At 39.1% G+C, this 15,125-nt stretch overlaps 1 protein-coding gene across 1 annotated transcript in view; it reads right to left on the bottom strand.

The window, feature by feature from the left end:
* Positions 1 to 15,125, bottom strand: part of LOC133448345 (cadherin-22-like) — a 221,812-nt gene that overhangs the window by 147,322 nt on the left and 59,365 nt on the right. The gene's annotated exons all lie outside the window — the stretch shown is intronic.

The raw sequence follows: 15,125 nt of genomic DNA, 5'->3' as shown, positions 1-15,125 counted from the left end.
CACCCACCATCACCCCTTAATGACAAGCTTTGACCCAAATTGAGGAAAAGTTTCAACTTTTCAACTTAAACCTCAACATTACCAGCGATTTCATGCACAAAAATGAAAGAAATAAGTGAAACAACTGAGAAGTACCTCCAAAAGTGCCAACCAACTCCTCAACTCACAGACCCCTTTTACATGAAACTTTTACGTTTGGGCAAGGCTCCACAAACGACTAAAAATGCGTCCATGACTCACCTTTTAAGTCCCAACCCACCAGTTGAGAACCATTAGAACACATAATGATTGTGAGTTTTTGATTTCTGCACTTTCTAAATGTTGATCATTGAGCTCAGGTTTAATTTCTAAATTCAAATTAATTTCATTTTCACAGAATCACATTGAATTTGAATTGTATTGACTTTCCTTGAATCTGCACTGTTTGTTGGGAATCTGACTTGCAAAATTATACCAATGTTCATCATCTTGAAGTATATTTTATCCATTTACTGTTATGTATTGAACAGGCAGTGGTAAATAGTGGTTAAAAAGAAACAAAATAAAGAAGTGTATTACATTTTCCAACACATTCTCACTGAACCTACTGTTTTTTTTTTTTTTTTTGGGGGGGGGGGTTTCAAACCCAGTTTCTTCCCTTGAACATTGACTGATCCTTAAAAATAAGGTCATTTTGAGGATAAATGCAATACTCGCCCATTGTGAAAAGTGTGTAATGGCTTAGCTCATCGTTCTTGTGACACATTACAGGCGTTTTTAAAGTAACCTGATAGATATGGTAATTGCTACCATTCCAAAGACTTGAATACGCAAGCCCCGATTCTTAAGGAGGTGTAGAGATAAATAAGCCTCTTTTTAATGAGTCTAATTCATGCTGAGCTTAAACACTCATGCTAAAGCAACATAACTCATCCACTGTAGGGATTACACTGTGAAGTTGTTCAGTTAAATACTACCATTCATCTTCAGAAGTGTCTGTTCTGTGAGCGTGGGAAATTATATTGTTACTTCGGTGTATATCACACTTGTCATCTGATTGCTCAAAACTGTGTGCACTTGGAAGTCTTAATTTAACGAGACAAAACTTTAAAGATGAACTGAATGCCTTCAGTCTGTTTTAAAGGAAACTTATTCAGTACTATTTGAGGTTGACTAAATTCACGGAGGTTTTAATAACGTGTACGTTAAATGATTTGGTTGAGAATACAGCAGAGCTACAACACAACTCGCTGAGGTGTGGCACTTTTTTTTTTTTTTTTTAAACCTTGTCTGCACACATAATAATGGTTGATACCATGCTGGTAAAAACCTAAGGCATATATATGTGCATTGTTACTATATTTAATATATATACATATGGTATATATACGCATACACATACATTTACTACGACGGAGTATTAGGGCCAAACTAAGACAAAAAAAAGGAAATTACGAGAATAAAGTCATAACATAATGAGAATAAAGTCGTAAAATTACGAGAATAAAGTCAATGTTGCGAGAATAAAGTCGTAATATTATGAGAATAAAGTCGTAATATTATGAGAATAAAGTCGTAATATTCCGAGAAAGAAGTCGTAATATTCCGAGAATAAAGTCGTAACATTCCGAGAATAAAGTCGTAACATTACGAGAATAAAGTCGTAATATTATGAGAATATAATTTATGAGAACTCTAACAGGAAGAGCAGTCTTCTCCCTGTGTTAAAATGAGGAATATTGAGCATCTTGTGAAGTTATATTTATATATTTATAATATATTTAATATTACGACTTTATTCTCGTAATATTACAACTTTATTCTCAAAATATTACGACGTCATTCTCGTAATATTATGACTTTATTCTCATAATTTTCCGACTTTATTCTCATATTATTATGACTTTATTCTCGTAATTTCCAATTTTTTTTGTCTTAGTTTGGCCCTAATACTCCATCGTAATATACACATACAATCCCAGTGAGGTTTTTTTTTTTTTTTTTTTTTTTTTTGGGGGGACACACGGAGGCACACTTCGAGCACTGGAAATCTGCAACAAAAACCACAAACGAAACACGAAACCGACTCGGAGCCGACCAAAACACGAGCAGATTTAATCACAGTCTGAGCTAAACTACCGCGACTGACTAACCCTCCAGAGGCCGACAAGGAAGAACCCGGTCGCGGGCGGGGCCCCCACGACACGGGAAGAGGCAGGCAGGGATCCCGCGGCGGCGGCGGACCGCTACCCAGGCGAACCCCGGCCACCCGGTCCGGGCCGGACGTGTGGCCAGGAGGCCCTCATCCCCCAATCCTGTCCTGCCAATGGAGGTCCAAATGCTCCATGGCAGAACCCTTCCACACCGCATTCTCACCGACAAAGACGCACATTCACGCACCATTTCCCCCTCCCCGGGGGGGTCCAGCACCGCCAGAAGGCACCCCAGGCTGCGCGGCGAGCCCCCGCCAGGCCCGGGCACCGCAACCCACCTATCCCAGGCCGGCGAGGGAACGCGGGTGGTGTGGGCCCCTCTCCCGCCCCTGGTGTTGAGTGCATGTAATTAATGCAATAAAAACCGGGAGGGGGAGGTCAGGGACAATGCCCCCCCCCCCCCCCCCCATAACTAAGTATCCTTGTTAAATGTATTTATTAAATGTTGAATGTGCAGTATCTATAGTGTTATTAAAACCGTGAGGCGAGGTGTGGCACTTTTGAGATCAATGTACAGCTTCTTTGCCTTCATGCAAAAGCCAATTCAGACACACATTACAATCAATAGTCATTGAAGTCCTTTATTAACACATGATGAAGTACATGGCACACTGAACCAACCAAGCTCACACTACAACAAAGCAAAGTGATAGAAAAACACTTGACTGGTAATCTCATTCTGCGTTAGGTGGCCTAGATTTCTTGCATCTACAGTTTGGCAGATGACAGAGTTTGTACTGATACCTCTTTTAAGCACAGTTTAATTGTGAATCATGCATTAAGCTGACCCAGATAACAAAATCACAGCACTCATGGAGAAACCCCTAAAACAGCCAACAAACTGTCAAAAATCATGTACTGGGTCCTCAACTACATACAGAGTTTATAAAACCTGGACTTCAGTGTTGGGTCATTTCCTTGTGTGATGTTTATCATTTTTAAAGGATAACATTGAGAACTATGACACAATCCAGCCATAACATTATGACTACCTCATTATTATTGCACAGGTCCTCTTTTTGCTCCCCAAAGAGCTCTGACCAGTCAAAGTGTGAACAAATCTGGTAACGGAATGTTAGCAATAGATCCTTTGGGCTCCGTGGATTGTGCACTTGGGTCTCTGTGGATTGGGATTGCTTCTCATAGATGCCATCAAATCCTATAAAAGTGGTATATGGTGAGTTTGAAAACCAAATTGAAACCTCAGACTCCTCCTTCAAAAAAATTGCTGACATTAAGGGGAAGGCAGGTACTGTAGGATAACACTGTTGCCATGCAGGGGGTTGTGATTGAATTAAACTTTTTAGATACAGTAGGTAGCAACTGTAAAGATAACATTCATTGCACCACGATGAGCAGCTTTTACTCACGCTACTTGTCAGTGGTAGTACTGTTATGGCTGTTTCACAGATGTTTTCAAGTGTTTTTTTTTTTGTTTTTTTTGTCATGGGAAGTCTGGATGCTGCATTGCTTCTGCGTTCTTGTTAAAGCATCTGCTTTCGTGACAGGCTTTTCACAGAGAGATTGAAAATAAAATGAGAATTAACAGTAAGACAGAAAGTTGGCAATAAAACATCTCGTCATTTATTTCTTTTATTACATTGAAATATAATTGCAACAGAAAATTTGCTGTTAATATTAAAGAAAGAAAAAAAAAAAAAAAAAGATTCCACTCCAGTGATGTATTTTCAGAACTTACATTTGGATCCATACACCTCAGAAATATTGACTAGTGATGTAATCCCTCTGTATGGTATTACCTGAGCATCTCGTACTACTGTGGAGAACTTTCTTACTTTTAACCTGAATTGGACTTTTATTTCAAACACAAAACTGACTTTTTCTGCGATGGAAATATTGAAATATCTTATTACACTTGCTGTTAAATGCAGGAAAGAATTTGAAATTCTTCACAGGTGACCCTGAGCTATCCCATTAGTTATGCTCCTATGGCCCGAGACTGCTAGTTGACCTCCCATGATGCACTGGGCACTTTTTTTTCTCTTTGCCTCCTCTTTCTGTCTCAAAGTGGGCTTTGGCCTCTATATTTTCTTGGAAACCCTCCTCTTCCAGGGGCACCTCCCTATCCTTGAAACCCTGCACCTACACGCTCTCTTAACTGCACTTAATCTATAATTTACTGTTTACTCCAGCCTGATTGTTTTTCTCAGTTGTAAGTTGCTTTAGATAAAAGTGTCTACTTTAGATAAAAGTGTCTGCTAAGTGAAATGTGATGTAATGTAAAATGCAGGTATCAGTAGACGGCACTCTTTGCATTTGTTGGTATCTTGGTTGTGTCCTGTCACACCTCCAACCAGTGGAAGCAGATGGCAGCTTCTCATAAATCTGGTTCTGCTGGAGGTGTCTTCATGTTTAAAAAGGATCTTTTTGTTCCCTCTTTTGTTGTCTGCCACCCTGTACATCCTCAGGATAAACAATTGAATCAGATTGAAGATCCAATGCAATCTGTTGCTTTCTTTAGCCAGACTGTGTTTTAAGAATTGGTTTTATAAGAGTACAGCTATAATGGATTAAATTAAAAGGGTCTGTATTCAAATAGTGCATACTGAATTGAAGTTCATTGAAATGTTAGTGAATTGTAAAAGGACTTTCATTGAACTTTTTCACCTTCTCTTAAATGTGGCTTGAGGCAAATTTAGTTGTGAAATTAGTGCTATTGAAAACTTAACTAAGAGCCCCAGAAAAGTGACATGGCTGTGTTTATAATTTGTATTCTAGTCATCACATACAGTAGATGAAATAATTATTCCTCATTTCTTTTTTTTTTACCGTCAGTGACATGATGCATTTGAATAACAGACAAAAACAGATTTTCTTTTTCTTTTCCATTTTGTCATAAATGTTTAGTGAGTCGCATTGAGATTTTTCTAAAATCTGGTAATGACTATAAGTTTGGAAGTTTCACACGGATAGTTGTTAGAGGCGGAGACAATTTTTCATCACAAATAATCACTGAGGAAAATACAGTTGGCTCCCAGTTAAGACTGACAACTACAAATCAAAGAGGTACAACAGACTGATCAAACCACAGAAACACGGATGTCATAATTCATAAACACACAAGATTAGACACCCACAGCACACTGAGTCGATATGCTTGTCTTCCAGATTTCCTGTTTTCTTAAGAGACATCCTCACTACAAGCATTTACGCGTGACAAAAAAGAATCAAAGGTTTACGGAAAAAGGGCTGAACAGATGACAGAGGAGCATGCAAACTAAGGGGAAATGAATAGATGAAGGGCATTTCCTCCCCACGTAGAAACAAAGGAACACTGGAGTAGCACAACAAGTGACACTGACTAATAGACCAAAACCCGAGAAGTAGAGAAAGACAGAAAAGAAGAAAAAAAGACAAGCGCAAGAGGGAGAGAGGAATATCCAGAGGCAGCAGCTGAGTGATCATTTGTGTCGCATGCTTTACCCCAGTGGCACAGGACTCAATCAAAACCTCCTCATTCTTTCCCATGCATTAGCTTAGCAAGCAGAGACCTTCTTTCACTCCCTCAATTAAATGCCCACCCACACATAATTAACGACTGTTTTGTCCACAGATCAATAATGGGCCTGTTCATTAAAAATCCCTTTTTCTTCCTCAAAGATTCCTTTACTCAGTGCTCGATTAGATCTCGAGGAGATGGCAGTACCTTACAAAATTTCCATTTTGGATTCATGTCCGTAGATAATTCCCTTTCTTGTCCTCGTGGAAAATAAATGCAGACAGAATTCAAAGAGGGGAAAGAAAAACTCTCACGAAATGTAAGGAAAGCTTTTGATGCAGAGGCCGAGTATTAATGAGTATTTTGATCATAAAAAACCACAGAAGTGGCCTTCATTTAGCTATTTGTTTTTCAGGAGGGCAGAATAATACTCCAGTGAGTCAATGTGTACTGTAAAACAAGCTACGAAAGATGGCTTGATAAGCACTTGTTAGCACTTGTTGAATTTTGTCAACTATCTATCAAACACTTCAACATGCTTTTGATTGAAGAGCCTGTTTTTCACATGCACCTCATATCACCAGATATATCGTGTATTCATGCCCTGTTATCATCTAGAACCCTTGCATCAACTCCCCAGCCTACAACTAGCATCAGTGTTCACAGATGCAAAAACAAAAGGCCCCCTTGTTACTCCATAAAAGATAAAAGACTACTAAACTACAACAGCAGATAGATTTAACATGGACTATGCTTGACAGCCAGCCACCTGCCACAGCCAGCACAGTGAATGATTATGCCAACTACTGCTTCATCTGCCTCAAAGATGCACGCATAGGCACACCCAAAAGCCCAGTAACCCCAATGTAATGATTTGTTCATGCCGTTCTGTTGCCATTCACCTATCCCATCTGCCTTGGAATCACAGCATCTGGACAGAAAACAGGGACTAAACACGCCACCGTTTTGTGCGCAGGTATAAATGTATACAGTACATGCCTATATTTAGTATACATTTAAAAAAAGACAAACTCCATCCTAGTCTATTCCTCTGTGGGCGGCTGGCCTCTTCAAGCTCAGGTCAACATTGCCATGTTCCTTTCACTTGATGTTGCTTAGGTTTGATCTGTCTATCGCTACTGCTTTCTTTTGGAGTTTGTTGATCACCACAATGTCTGACTGGAGACGAGACAAGAAATGCATGGAAAGTTTCACCCTAACTCCAGCGCCATGAGACTCTATACGAAGTAGAATGTTGGAGGTTGGAGATTAGTGGGCGTCAAAGCTACAATGAAGCACCAACGATCCAGAAATATAGGAGATGGCAACTATAAAATGAAATTCTAAATGAGTCTCTTATTACCATGGGACATCATGTAGGACATATCTGACCCACAGATTCAAGAAGAGGCTGATCCTGAGAAGCGCTGCCAAAGATACTCTATACAGAAGATAGCGCATTACCGTTACTGCCAATTGTATGAAATGGTAAACACTTCCTGTCTCCTAAGTGGGCGTGGCCGCCCCTCTCCCAAACATCGTTTTGGAACATACAACACTAGATACAGTACAAGTTTCTTCCAAAAAGACTTAAAGGAGCTGTATGTAAGAGCAATAATAAAACGAATCATAAAATGACCCCGATATGTCAACAGACATTTAAAAATCATGTTCATTTCAAATACTTATGTCACTGACAACAGCACTCAAGCCAGGATATTCCAGTTTAAAAAGAGGAGTTGCAGCCCTCAACTGATGTTTATGTTGTCATTTTTTGTTTTGGCCTGAAGCTCCACCCTCCACCTATCTCCCAATCACCAAGTCAGTATTGTTTCTGAAGCTCCACCCTCCACCTATCTCCCAATCACAAAGTCAGTATTGTTTCTGAAGCTCCACCCTCCACCTATCTCCCAATCACCAAGTCAGTATTGTTTCTGAAGCTCCACCCTCCACCTATCTCCCAATCACCAAGTCAGTATTGTTTCGGCATCCGGGTTGCCAGCTCGGCTCTAATTATCGCAGCCATGGCAGCCTACGTTCCTGCTGCATTCTGCAGCCTACCTGGCAACCTCTGGTCGGGGGGAGGAGGGGGAGGGTACACGCCGCTCAACAATATTTTGAAAGTGACTGCAGTACCAGTTTTGGACATTTCTTACAGACGGCTCCTTTAAATAATAAAAATAACAGTATTATTAAGCAAAGAAGCAAGTTTTATTTTAGTTTTAAACTTCATTTTATCCGATGGGAAAACGATGAGAGCCAAATCTTGCGAGAGTGTGTTGCTCAGACAGAGACAGGTCTCAAACAAAGTTCATTTTTTCCTAATCTGTCGGTCTGAAAATTGCCATTTTGGTGAAAAATGGGTCCCATATTTACTTAGGTTACTATGGGGCGAAGGACTTGGTAATAATCTGTGCTCACGTTCACTTTTCCCAAAAGACTCAATAGACTCAGGACCTACTTCCGGTCTCCTAAAGGGGCGGGGCAGTCACGTGACACAGATACAGGAAACCGAACCGTAGTGGGCTGTCTCGTTTATTGAACGTCTCTGGCGCTGCCAATAGGTGATTGTGGTTTTTTGGGCTATATGTGTCAATCTTTCCAGAGTGTACCCCTGTTTTTTTGCCCAAAGGTAGGGCTTTAGCAGGTACAATATCAATATACAGTATATATTATCTGACGTTGTATTATGCTTTTTCTGTTGACATACTGTACATAGCCAATTTTATGCTGTAAATGTAAATACAAGAATTAAATACATTCTCATTGTGATATTCCGAGCTGTCATATGACACGTTTTTAAGCATTGAAAGGAAGAAACAGATGGTGGTTTAATGTGAATTGCACTGACTGACAAAAGATAGTTAAGTACAGCATATAATGTGTACTTTGTGTGACTAAACCTATGACATGACAAAATGACACGAGAGCAAGGCAGCATATCAAATTCTGATTCGTTAGCACTCTGTCGTTACAATACAGCACCACGGTTGCATATAATAAAAGTACCTTGCATGATAGCACGCATACATCCATTTATTTAACGGTGTTATTAAACATTAAGAAGCATGTGATTGGCTTTGATAGCAAAACTGAACGGTTTGCAATGATTGAATATTATCTGGCAATCAGAAAATCCATATTCAAAATAGTAATCTTTTTCCTGATAGCAGGACTTTCATACAGATGTGGTTGAAGTGTTTTGTGAATTTTGAGGCAAGTAATAGAGTATCAGAGATGATTGTATTTCTGTAGGAGGCAATACAAGAAAAAAAACAAATACAAAACACATTGCAAATGACTTTTCATGAAAAAGATTGTACCTTTAAAATGATTTATCCATTCATTCATTTATTCATTTTTCTTTGCATGTCAGGTCACAATTATTTTCAGAGCCAGTTTAAGATTTCTTCAATCCTTGGTCAGTCTTCCTCCAGATAGATTCCTTGTGATTTCTAGCAGTGTGTGTCTCTCCATTCACTCCCTTGCTCGTAAGCTAGTGGAAAATTGCCCCTTTTGAATCTTCTCCACAATGGAATCCTCATTCAGTAAGGCAGCTGTTTTCCGTGCAGAGTCAGAATCTTTCTTTATTTTGTGTAATGCGCTAAACGCTGCCACGTAAGTTCTCACAGCCTGTTTCTTTAGACTGATGAATGTGGCTGAACGGCTCTGAATTCCCCAGCTCCCGATGCTATGATGTGTGCCAGTCTCTTGGATTATGAGACATATGGACACACAAGCATGAGCAAATGAACTCAAAGTCTAACACACTTATACAGGCATGGCTCACACACACAGCGATTAAAGAACCAGTGTGGGCATGAATACTGACATACTTTCAAGGGTTGCACATTGCAAATTTTACTGAACTATGAGGACATTTGGAAATGGCTAAAACACCTCAAATCACACATGCTGCCTTATGAATATTTTAAATTCAAGATGTCAGTGTAAATCTTGACTTGTCCTGAAAAAGGACTCACAAAGCGAGTCTTAAAATATGGCATTCCTTGAGCTATTCACATTTGTGTTTTGTGACATCACAGACCCAGATCAGAGTACAATTACCCAACTTCCCCATCTTTAATCAAAACAATTTATTACTGCATATGCTGTATCTCAGAGATGGGGGCCCAAAGCTATAACATATTTGAAAGATGCATGCCCCATGGAGGAGAAGAGTGAAGTCAAGTTTAATTTTGATTACAAATCTTAAAAACAATGCTATGAACAGAGCTCCAAAGGTACAATCGAAAAGACTGCAACAACCCCGTCTTCTCATATTTTGACCAAACCTTAGCATAGATATTCCATTAAAACTTAAGAGCGCTGTATCATTTTGTTTACAAAATGTCATAAGTATCCTATAAAGATTTAATTGAACATAAACTTACTAAAAATAATAATAATAATGCAATACACTGAAATACACAGTATAAAACAAAGCACTTAAGATTGCTGTAACTACCGCGTATCAACTATGTCTTTAATGTTTTGGCCTTGTTTGCTGATGCATTATTGATAAAACTGCAGTTGTTTTTGGAGCTGGAGGAAAAATGTAATACAGAGCAAGATCAAATGAAAAGACATTGACACAGCTTCTCTGGCCAGATGGTAGATCTACTGCTGACTGTCATTTGGCTTGTGAACTACCACAAGGGTCACTCTAGGTCTAACAAACTATTGTCATCAAAGCAGGAGTTTGTATGTGCATGCGTGACTGTGTGCATGTACGTGTGAGTGGAGTACCAGTTTCTCAGTGTGTGCAATAAATCTGGTTTTGATCAGTGCTGAAGGATTTAAAGCTACTAATACCTTATCCTGGCTTGGTACCAGTGACATACTTTTACTCCTACTCTTTTGAACTGCTGTTTTCTTGACACCAGAGAGGCATTAAAAAAACAAAACACAAACAATCCTTCACATATAACACCCTTTTGTATCTGCAATGCAGCTTTCAGCCGTCCTTTTAAATTGGTGACTAAATCTGTCACCGAACACTGTACGAATGTGAGATTTCCTCATGTGGCAGGATTACCAGATGACCCAACAGGCAGTTAACCCACCACAAGCCTTCAATAAAAGGGAAAACAGTTAACGTGGTTCAGTTCGAAGGTAAAACATTATAACACATGACCCTAGGGAGTTCCTCAAAGGCTGATTAGTATTTCCCTCTGTTCCTCGTTCTTTGCACTTACTTAAGAACAGTAGGGCTATAGCTAGAAGTCTGTCAGAAATGACCCAGTATTTAAAAGTGAACTGATTTAAGCTTTGGATTATGTTTTCAGTTTGGCTAACGGCATAATCTTTAGTCCCTAGTTGCTGTTAGCGGCAATCCATTCATGTGACAGAATTTAAGAAAACAGTTATTGAATGTGTCTGGCCCAAATGAATGTGTTAAAATCAAAGAACCAGAAAGTTTTAATAGACTTGGTAATAATTCAAATTGAGGGCTGAACCATGACATTTTCATGTGGATCTAAGCCACAACAGAAGTGAGTCAAACTCTTAGTTTTAAGATAATCATGGGCCTTCTGCATCCCAGAAAACCCTCAACTACATCTAAAGAATTTAGAATATATTCAAAAGTAAATGCAAATGATTTACACGGGCCCTGAAGTAACCAATTAATGGTAGTTTTAACTGCATAAAAATGTACTTTCAAATGCTTTGTCACAAACATGATGGTGTGAGGGCTTTCTATGAATATGAGAAAAGCAACTGAAGAGAGTTGTACAGACGCAAAGCTGTAAACACTTCCAGGATCTGCTTCCAGCAACTTGATAAGAGAGACCTGTGAAGTTGTAGATTATGGAAAATTCACAAAACAAAACATTTAGAGCTTCAGGCTAACCTGAAGCGTCCTGGAGGGTTGGTTTCAACCTGTGCAACATGGTGTACACCTCAACTAAGTGGAACTTTCATGATAGAAGGCCAATATGGAGACCACTACTGAAAATCACAAATAGGCTAAGCAAGGCAAGGTAAATATACAACAATCAAAAGTGCTTAAGGCAAAGTGGCGAGAGGCAAACAGGTAATATTTATGACTGCAGATCTTAAAACAGATATAGATTGGGGACAGTATTTCAGATATAAGATAATGGACAAAGGAAGCCAAACATGAGCACTTCAAAAATGCAGTCAATTTTGTTGAAATACTTTTTTGCTACTGTGTCTATTGGAGGTATGAATGGATTGATGAAATCAGAAGATTATAAGGAAACTTTGGACAAAAAATGTGTCCCAGAGTCAGAAAATTGCATTTGCGGCAAAAGTCCTTGGCCTTTTGGATTGAGGAGAACATTTCCAGCAGCACAAAACAACATTTTAAGAGGAAAAGATTGTCTGTTTAAAACTGGCCTGCAGTGATTCATGACCTAAATCCGAGTGAAAATCTTTGAAGGATTTTAACTTTGCAAAAACGACCAACAACTTTAAAGAGATTGAATGCACAACAGTCCAAGACTGGCAGTTATCACCAGACAGATGAAAGAAGCTTTCACGAAAACATTTCAATTATCACAAAGGAATTCAGACAACTTTGTACCAATTGACATTTTATATTTGCATTTTATATTTCACTATACTTTTTTAAAACATTTTTGGGTTGTTTTTTTTTTATAATCCTTTAAAAATATATAATTTAAAAAAAAGCATCTTGTATCCTTCTAGTGGCCTTGGTGTCATTTCGAAGAAGGTGTCTTTGGTCAAGTCCAAAGTAAAGAAGCTTTGAAGCAGACCAAGGACTTGCTGGAGAAAAACTCTCTCAGTTGTCTTCAAAAGACTTCCGTATCTCTACAGCAGAGCTAGAGGAGGTAGTTGAGGGGTGGGAAGTCTGGGGAGTTTTTTCTCAGCCTACTGCTGTGTGACCCGGTCTAAGATAACTGGCAGAATGGGTGGATGGACGTCTAAATATAGTATCAACTTATTGCTTGCAATAGAAAGCTTATTTCTTTTCTCCATTTGTGTAAAGATTACACAACCATGCAATAACATCTTAATTAGTAAGCTTAGTTATCCATCTGGCTAAAGTCACACATTTAACAGGCAGCAGTCAGCGAGTTGAATTGTTTTTTTCAGTTAGTCTTGCTGTGAAAAATGAGCTTATTTTCCATTTTTTCTGAAGGATTTACATCACAAACAGAAACACAAATAAAAACGGACTTTTTACTGTACCAACTTATCCAACATCCTATATGGCAGCAATGCTGTTAATTAATCTATGCATATTATCTTGTATTTTTTATTTGATTTTTGGGTTTGTGAAATGTTTTTTGTGAAGTGGTCTACTTAAATATTTTTCTATTTGTATCAATTTACTATTTTTCTATGATGTACTCATATTTTCTATTTGCTCTATTGTATTTAAATATCTTAATTGCACTTCTTATTCCATGATTGATGTGCGGTTTTCATTCTGATTGGTTTAGAGTCGATCAGAGTCAGCTGGCTTCTGTTAAATGGGAGACACCCACTTAATCATTCATCGCTGAGGATGGCTGTAAGCTGAAACGCATCCGATTCTCTGCTGCTGTGCAGTGATTTAACTATGCATTAAAAGTTTTGTACTTACAGTGAGTGCTGTCGGATTTGGATTTTTTGACATGTTTTTTGGACTGGCACCCGGTGACACACTTTTGGTCTTTTTTGACTGAGCACGCCAAGTCTGCCGATTACAGCAATGCAATTAAGACATAATTTTAAATATCAAGTCTATGTTTGACATAGAATGTATGTAACAATGGATGAAGCATTCGGTCATGTGACCCAATGGTTTCTGAAGACTGGTTTTGAAGCCTGTTTTTCTTCGTACTGGGTGTAGCCATGTTGCTTAACAAAAAGACGGGAAAACCAGCGCATGTCAATCAAAGTTAGTTTTGCTCTCAGATCCTTCAGCCAAGCCCCACTGAAGTATCTGCAGGGGTGCCATGAGACGTAACACTCAACAGTGAACCGGTGCATTTAGCCAACACTGGGTTAATACAAACAGGTGGTTGCTTCGAGAAGCGAGGCCAGCGATTGGCTGAGCCGAGTGCCAATCAATCATATTAGAAATATATGTATTGTTTGATACAAACTCTTCTGTCTTGTTACAAAAACATTTACCCCCCTCAGAGTTGTCACCGGTTAAATCAAACGATTGAGACCAAAATGTTTTTTTGAACCAGGCTGTAAATATGTTTATTTCGGTTCTAAAGTTGGACGTTTTAACATGGAAGTCAATGGAGATTGACTTGCTATTGCAGTCGGCCTATATCGATCAGTCGAGGAACTGCAACAAAACTTTCTGCATGAGGCGGAAGTGGGATGGTTGGCGCTTGATGTTTAATCATGTAACGACTGCTAGGTTAAAAGTCTCAAAACCTGATAAACAGTTAGCTGAGTAGACCTGAGCAGTGAGCCATGCCATTTAAAGAATAAAGTATAAAGTTTTTTTTTAGAGACATGAAAGGAAATAACAGAAGACTCCAAGACTCCCAACATTCCTTTGGATTTTTTTTATATCAGTACTGCTTTTGTCCACATCCCCCCCTAAAGCAGGAATATTTGGACATGACTCAAATATGTGAGTACACATGTTTTTTTCAAATAACTAGGTGTATCTTATGGGCTGTCGTGCCCCCTTTTAGAAAATGTTATCATTTTAGGGTCAGGTTGCCGCTAAACATCTGTTTCAGTGTGTGTATGTGTTGGATATTATTTTGTGTGTGTGCTGGCCAGGTTTTGAGAAATGGTGTTGATAAGTTTTTCAGACCTTTTCTCTCTTATCTGGTGTCTTGGCTTTTGGAGAGAAATGTTGCAATTTCTGGGGCTTCTGTGCTTAAAATACTCAAGGTTGGCAGCCTTTTACCAAATTAATTTCATATTTCTAGCTGCTGCGCACAGGTGGACATAACACAGCTGCAGTGTGCGTGCGTGCGTGCGCGCGTGCGTGCGCGCGTGCCTGCGTGCGTGCGTGCGTGCGTGCGTGCGTAAAGGAACACAAGCAGAACTGTTGAATTTAATCCAACAAACTGGTAAGATGAGTTTTGTTTGGCACTTTGGCATTTTGAGTCTCTATATGTCCTGTGTTCAGGATGGGGGGAGCCAGATAATGTCGACAGGTATATTTAACAGCATGTGATGCACATTATGATAGAGGCGCCGCTAAGCATACTTCAAAATCTTAATCAAATGCCTGGCATATGATCTTACAGATCAAGATTATTTACTCATTATTTACTGTAAGGCTGGGACTTAAAGGCCATATGGATTTTCAAGGCTATCTTTGGCCTATGAAAAAAATAGATAGGAAAATTACAGCAGCAGTAAAACATAAACCCCCGGATGTATGAGATTATAACATGCAGTGCATTCAATTACATTGGAAGGCAGATGGTGTAAACAAAATCAAACGCACATAATCTTGAGATTGGATCCTTCAGTTCAGCATTAACTCGGATTGCCAAAGATTGAGACACAGGACTACA

This window comes from Cololabis saira, chromosome 8, assembly GCF_033807715.1.
Source record: "Cololabis saira isolate AMF1-May2022 chromosome 8, fColSai1.1, whole genome shotgun sequence".
NCBI lineage: Eukaryota > Metazoa > Chordata > Actinopteri > Beloniformes > Belonidae > Cololabis > Cololabis saira.
This window is presented reverse-complemented; position numbering and strand designations above follow the sequence as displayed.